This window comes from Astatotilapia calliptera, chromosome 3 (genome assembly GCF_964374335.1).
Source record: "Astatotilapia calliptera chromosome 3, fAstCal68.1, whole genome shotgun sequence".
NCBI lineage: Eukaryota > Metazoa > Chordata > Actinopteri > Cichliformes > Cichlidae > Astatotilapia > Astatotilapia calliptera.
The window spans coordinates 81,029,677-81,036,597 of NC_137424.1; positions in this window are offsets into that span (position 1 = coordinate 81,029,677).

A 6,921-nucleotide genomic window follows, 5' to 3' on the forward strand; every position below is an offset into this window, starting at 1 on the left:
CCTAGTGGGGGTGGGGGGTCACTGACCTGGTAGCCTGGCTGCCCCTGGGTGGGTCCGGGATGGGCGTGAGGTTCTGGGGGCGCTCCATCTCTGGGCTGGGACCCGGACCGGGCCTCGGCTGGGGCTTGGGTCCTGGTTGGTGTGTTGCCAGGGTTGTGGGCGGGTGGGTGCATGGGGGCCCAGCCCTGGAGCAGGGTGCCGCCGGTGCGTCGAGCCACCTGGGGGGCTCTTCAACTGGTGGGGGAGATTGTCACATCTTGCAGGAGCTTTCCTCTCCTCAGGAGCTCCCTCTGCAGGAGGGGGAGATACAGGAGAGGTAGAGGAAGATCTCAGCCTGGGTGTTTATTGTCTTATGTAGTCTGGAAGATGAGTGGATGGTGGGGTGGGTGCAGTTTTCTCTGTGGTGGGGTTGGGTGGACTGTCCCAGGCTCTTTGTTGCCGGGCAGCGCTGCTGCACTGGGCCCGATCTGGATGGGCCTGGGCCCCCTTTCCCTGGCGGGTCGCGGAGTATGGGGGTGCCTACTGGGGTGAGCGGGGGAGCTGGCCCCAGGGAGGGGTCACTTGCCCCTCCCTTCCTTCCCTCCCATTCTCCAGCTGCCTCCCTCTTCCCGCTCCACCACAACCACCCACACATGCAGGGCCTTGGAGTAGGGGTATGTCACCAGGGTGCAGAGGAGGCTACCCCCCCCCCCCCCCCCCTTTCTGGCTGCCTGTACCTCAATTTTATCCCACAACTTAGACATTCACATTACTCACACTCTCATTACACATACATATAGGATCTTGGGGGTGGGCACGATACACGGAGTCCAAAGTACCATCAGGGTGTACACCCCACCCCTGGCATCGTTGCCCACCTCTCAATTTTAAATACACGTAGACATTGAGGGCTAGCAGGAGGGACCATGCGCTTACCTGCTGCTCTCTGGCAGGTAGCTCCATGCCCTCCTGGGTTTTAAATGCACCTTAGAACACATATGCATCAACACTACAATGAGCGGGTGGAGGGAGGTTTGGAGTCTTCTCTCACCCCCGTTCTCTGCGACCTGCTGGAGCAGGGGGGCTAGGACTAGGAGGAGGAGTTGGCTGTCCGACTGCGGTCTGGAGTGTGGAGCCTTCCTGCTGCTGCGGAGTCGGGGCGGTCTGCCTCCCCCCACCACAGGGAAAAGGGAAACACCACCTGGGTCTGGGTGCAGTTCCCCCCTCCAGGGGCGGGGGCACCTAGACCCGGTTTGTAGAGTACGCTTGGGGAGTGTGATCGTGTGTACAACGTCTCTTTATGTCTGTCTCCACGTTGGTTGAGTGTGGAGTAAGTGCATATGAGAGCATGAGGGTGGGAATGGATGTTTGTATATGTGTGTGCCTGTATGTCTGTGTCTATATGTCAGGTTGGGTGTCAGGCGCCACCTCTCTGGGGACATCTCAGGCCCTCCAAGGTTTGGAGGCCTATCTCCCCCTACCACCACTTCCCCTGCCAGTGGCGGACCCCCTCAGACATCGGTGCGTTGGTGGTTCTTTGTGTCCGGGGATGGGCGTCCAGGTACACACCGGCTCACTCCTTGGCGGCCGCTTATCGGGGCCTGGAGCCTGGGGCTCGCTCGGGCCACTTCGGAGGTGGGGTGCCCCCGGCCTCTCGGCCTGGGGCTCGGTCACTCAGGCGCAGCTGGCTGCCGGCGGAGCTCACGGGTGCGTCACTGCAACTCCCCCTGGCTTCTGCTCCGCGGCTGCTGAGTGAGCCCTCATCTGGGACTCTCCTCAGCTCTTTCCGGGACAGTGGCGCAGCTGCCCCTCTGTTGGTCTTCCTTGGTCTCTTGTGTTCTGGGGGCCTCTGGATGTCTGGAGTTTTGATCTCCTCCACACCTGCTTCACGCCCTGGAGGATGGGGCTGTGGCCCCCCCACACCCTCTAGCAGATTATTACATGAAGGAACCTTTTAAAAAACAAAAAACAAGCGCGTCCATGCTCACAGGTGTACACACGGGTGATCACACCCACAAACTACACCCTTTTTGGCTCCTACCTCAAAGCACACTGTGTTCTGTTGATCTTATGTGCTGCACAATAATGTTTAACATTTAGTATTTACTGTCATATTCCCATATATCATTGTGATGTTGTTTATTCTATTACTCTTGTTCTCTTCTGCTTGCTTTCTTTTTTCTTTCTCAGCAGGTGATCCAGGTGATTGATATATGCATTTTTTTTTCTCTGCCCGTTCTGTTGGTTTTTGTCTTTTGCCCTTCTCCCCCGTCCCTCTTCTCAGCTGTTTCTCTTTCCCTCTTTCTTTCTCCCCTTCTTTCCCCCAGTCAAGTCTGTCCCGTATTCAGTAAGTGAAAATAAAATAAACAATAAAAGGTGAATCAAATGGACCATTATGGCAAGGCTGGGATGGTCAGTTTGGTAAAGTAAATCCGTTGGGCATCTTTCTTTGCCTTTAGACAACAATTCTGATGGCAAAAGAGCCAAACGGGACAGGCAAAAAAAAAAAAAAAAAAAAAGAGAGTGGCACTGGGTACTTGGCCTGGAGGATTAAAACCATACAGAGATGCACTGCTAAAGAGAGGCGATTAACTTCTGCAGGTAACATTTATAATTCAGTGGAAATACATAATATAGTTCCAAATTGTGGTTCTGTATTAATAATGGTTATCAAATGTTGTTATTAGTTTTGATAAAGTTGTATTTCATGTTGTCTAGCGCCAGGAGATGGATCATCGGGTGAAGACCAGTGTGGTGGACCAACTGTCAGATGAGAGTTGCAGTTTGTTACAGAGAGGTTACTGAGTGAGGATGAGTGCAAGGATACAATCTCTCTGATGAAACATTCAGCTGATGAAGACACACTCAAGAAGAAGATGAAAATGACATTTGTTTATCGGCACAACATGGTCCTTGACCCCCTGCTGTCAAGCAACATACTGTCTGTGTTTCCACGTTTCAAAGATATCAAAGGCTTGGTGAATATTTTTCATTATTTTGACAATGTAAACACACTTTAATATTTTGTAGAAAGCAGATATAATTCTCTATCCCTGTTACAGATCGAACAGGATTTTGTACTGATGTTTGGTGAGGATGTATCAGGCAGGTTGCTGGAGAGGTGGCCAACAACATTCAAAAGAAAGATTATCCAACAAGGCAGGAAGCTTCCTTCTACCACTGACCTGAAAGAACTCTTGCTGGCAGCTGACTCTCCTGAGGATGCCACTGAAGTAAATGCTGACATTGGTATATATAATGTTTGTCACAGAACAGCTGTCTTTTTTGTATTTTGGGTCTACTCATACATTTTGTCAATCCAGATGCATTGAAATTTGTTGTTGATGATGATTCAACTTTATTGAAAACAAATATTTTTTTCAGGCTGGGACAGCAATTCTATTGCTATTACATCTGATTCCACCATCTGGTCAGGGTCAGGTTGTGTTTCATCTGTGGAGACACAGCTCGTGTCACTACACTTGTTGCTAATCTACACTTTTTGGTTCATAGGCCAACATAAGGACATCTTTAACCTCACAGAACAGCAAATCAACAGCTTTTTACCAGCTTATATTATCTGAAACAATGATGATCATGCAGCAGTGTTTTTTTAAATCTACGTAGATTCACAGAGTTAACAAGATTCAGCTCTTTACGTCACACTAAGATTTACTGATCTTATTAACATTATTTGCCTTCATTATATTAGTCAGCACTGCTCTGTGAAGAGCATCTGTGCCCAGCTGTGATCAGCTGATCATGGAAACAGGAGGTGATGAATGCGTCTCTGCTGCTTGGACTGATGTTCAGCGAGTCACACACAGATCCTACACTCATTCATTCACTGAGTGATTCCAGCTCCCACAGGGACCAGACTGAGTCCAAGTCCAGGTGAATGAATGCTGACTTTCCTGGGTGCTGCAGGAAGTAAGTTTGCTCTTCAGTTGGGCAGAGCTGCCTTTTTGTCAGTAGCCAGCTGCTAAATGCTAACATACAGAAGCTCCATGGGCGTAGATTTGGCATGGACGGAAGATAACAACAAATAATGATTAGCTCCCCCAGCAGGTTCAAATATCTGTTTGTGTTTTTTCTCTGCTGAACGTGTCCTTTCATAAAGGACGCTCCAGTTTCTCCTCAGCTAAAGGAGACATTAAAGGGCGCACTGAAGCTCCTTTCCTTCATGTTGGCAGATTGCACTGGCCCTGATTTTGGCTGCAGACACTCAGACACTTCCTGTCACATCTGTCACTGTGGAGCTCTCCTAAGCAACTCCATCCAACCTCCACCTGCAGCAGCTTGCACTGTAAGCAGGAGAAGCTGGACAAAGTGTTACAGAGGGGCTGTAAACGCAGCAGCAGCTCTTCATTCTGCCTGCACATGTATCTGCTCCTGCTGGATTCCTCTTGATTTTATGATAAACATATATTTCTGAAATATTTCCTCATATCCTAACATGCTGACGCTCGTCCTCTGTGAGCGGTTGGTGTCTTGGCTCAGGTGATCAGTTTCTGTTTCAGGTCACTTTCTACATGCTGATCATAACATGCAGGTGACCTCAGTCAGGAGGATGATCCAGGTGTTGTGTTTACCTGTCTGCTGTGGTTTCTTACAGATACCAGACTGCATCAGCTTGGAGCTTTTGTCCACAGCTGTTGGCTGGACACTCAGATAAACACTAACTCAAAACTACACTCAGATGTTATGTTTGACCTTTGTAGAAAAGCCCCAGAGCTCTCTCGCTCTTCCTCACTTTGCAGAAGACCAATTAGTGATCAGAGTGCATCACACCTGTAGTCTTCACATGCCTGAAGCAGAGGAAGGGCCATGATGAGACAAATCACTGTTTCTGGATCCTTTATTCCTTTTCATTAGGACTGGATCTGTGTGCAGATGAAACATGTAGTTCCTGCTTTTCCTTATTTGTCATGGATTTGCAGTGTTAGTGAGTGATGGTTGTACTTGTAAGCTCAGGTCTGTAGGTTTCTGCAGGTGTTAGCATGTCTGGTGCTGGCAGTCACGCTTTGCTTCATAAGCTGAGGCTAAGTTGTTGTTTCTTGCTGTTTGTTATGATCTACTTTATTCATCACTTTTCCAGAACCACAAGCAACTCCATGTCCCTGTGTGACCTCAGTCAACACTCCTGCCATTAGAATCAGACATCTTCTTATGTTCTGGTCAGTCATCCTGCTCCTGCTGGTTTCTTCTTGATATTAAAATAAACATATGCTACAAAAAAAGAGGGGAACACTTGAACAACACAATGTAACTCCAAGACAAACACACCTCTGTGAAATCAAACTTCCATTACACAACTGATGTTATTAATGGAATAGACAACAGGTGGAAATTATAGGCAATTAGCAAGACATCCCCAATAAAGGAGAAGTTCTGCAGGTGGTGACCACAGATCACTTCTCAGTACCTTTACTTTCTGGCTGATGTGTTGGTCACATTTGATCAGTGATTTCACTCTAGTGGTGGCATGAGACGGAGTCTACACAAGTGGCTCAGGTAGTGCAGCTCATCCAGGATGGCACATCAATGTGAGCTGTGTCAAGAAGGTTTGCTGTGTCTGTCTGTATAGTGTCCAGAGCATGGATGCACTGCCAGGAGACAGACCAGTACATCAGGTGACGTGGAGGGGGCCGTAGGCGAGGAACAACCCAGCAGCTAGACTGCCACCTCCACCTTTGTGCAGGAGGAGCACTGCCAGAGCCCTGCACAATGACCTCCAGCAGGCCACAAATGAGAAAAAAAAAAAAAAAAAAGAAACAGACTCCATGAGGTTGGCATGAGAGCCTGACATCCACAGGTGGGGCTGTGCTTACAGCCCAACACTGTGCAGGACACAAGATTGGCAACTTCGCCACTGGTGCCTTGTGCTCTTCACAGATGAAAGTAGGTTCACGTTGAGTAGATGTGACAGACGTGACAGTCTGGAGATGCCATGGAGAACGTTCTGCTGCCTGCAACATCCTCCAGCATGGCCAGTTAGGCAGTGGGTCTGTAATGGTGTGGGGTGGCATTTCTTTGGGGGGGCGCACAGCCCTCCATGTGCTTGCCAGAGGTAGCCTGATTCCCATTAGGTACCAAGATGAGATCCTCAGACCCTCAGTGAGACCGTGTGTTGGTACAGTTGGCCCTGGGTTCCTCCTAATGCAAGACAATGCTAGACCTCATGTGGCTGGAGTGTGTCAGCAGCTCCTGCAAGACCAAGGCATTACCGCTCTGGACTGGCCCGCCCATTCCCCAGACCTGAATCCAATTGAGCACATCTGGGACATCTTGTCTTGTTCCATCCACCTACAACACGTTGCACCACAGACTGCTGAGGGGTTGGTGAATGCTTTAGTCCAGGTCTGGGAGGACATCACTCAGGAGACTATCGGCCACCTCATCAGGAGCATGCCCAGGCGTTGTGGGGAGGTCATACAGGCACATGGAGGCCACACACACTGAGCCTAATTTTGACTTGACATTGGACATTACATCAAAGTTGGATCAGCCTGTGTTTTTTTTACTTTAATTTTGAGTGTGTCTCCAAATCCATATCTTCATGTGTTTGATTTCTGTCGATAATTCTTGTGTGTTGTTTTTTGGTTTTTGTCAGCACATTCAACTATGTACGAACAAAGTATTAAGATTATTTCATTCATTCAGATCTGGGATGTCTTATTTTTGTGTTCCCTTTATTTTTTTTTGAGCAGTGTATGTTTCTGACATATGCTGACTTATTTCCTCAGATACTAACGTGCTGACGCTCGTCCTCTGTGAGCGGTTGGTGTCTTGGCTCAGGTGATCAGTTTCTGTTTCAGGCCACTTTCTACATGCTGATCATAACATGCAGGTGACCTCAGTCAGAAGGATGATCCAAGTGTTCTGTTTACCTGTCTGCTGTGGTTTCTTACAGATACCAGACTGCATCAGCCTGGAGCCTCT